The sequence below is a fragment of the Seriola lalandi genome, unplaced genomic scaffold (assembly GCF_002814215.2).
Source record: "Seriola lalandi dorsalis isolate HSWRI2012SDOR001 ecotype SW California unplaced genomic scaffold, Sedor1 jcf7180001997782, whole genome shotgun sequence".
NCBI lineage: Eukaryota > Metazoa > Chordata > Actinopteri > Carangiformes > Carangidae > Seriola > Seriola lalandi.
In genome coordinates, this window is record NW_019468445.1 from 267 (window position 1) to 925 (window position 659).

At 46.1% G+C, this 659-nt stretch overlaps 1 non-coding gene across 1 annotated transcript; it reads right to left on the bottom strand.

The window, feature by feature from the left end:
* Positions 1 to 203: 203 nt before the first annotated feature.
* On the bottom strand, positions 204 to 274 carry trnag-gcc (transfer RNA glycine (anticodon GCC)). The gene has a single exon. It is a non-coding gene; the product is annotated as a tRNA-Gly (tRNA).
* Between the last annotated feature and the right edge of the window lie 385 nt (positions 275 to 659).

Here is a 659-nt window from a genome sequence, read left to right on the forward strand (position 1 = left end):
TCAATGTAATGTTGAGTTGTCCCTCACACAAGAGCCAGGGTGCCTGTATCCAAGGAAATGCAGGTACAACGTCGGCACTGGTGTGTCAACAAAGACTACTTCAACTGCTATCATCATGTGCCACCTAGAACACAGACGGCTTTGAGAGCAAAGGTTAGCCTTAGCCATGAGTAGTATGGTACTATAAGCTAAGTCAGATGCAATGCATTGGCCGGGAATCGAACCCGGGCCTCCCGCGTGGCAGGCGAGAATTCTACCACTGAACAACCAATGCTTACATGTGGGAGTTTTTACAACTGCACAAAAACGCCCATTAAAAGGGCCATTAGTCTCTGGCTGAACTGTTTGTCTGATAGTCAAATAGCTTTGTAAAGTCCCTCAGTCTACACCTATCTAGCGACAACTAGACCAACAACTCACTCTTTGGGCTCCTTAACACCAGTCAATCAACGTCTGAGGGCAGAAGACCACCTGAATATTGTTGTCGTTTATCCTTGGCCTCAGGTGGCCCAACAACTCTTAACATCTGTTGTGACAACATCCACGAGCGCTAACAAATCGTGTGAATACAATGGCCTTCATAAAGACTCCACACTTGGAAAACCAAGACATGGAAGTTTAAGAATCTCTCACCAATAAGTCACTCTTTGGGCCCCTTA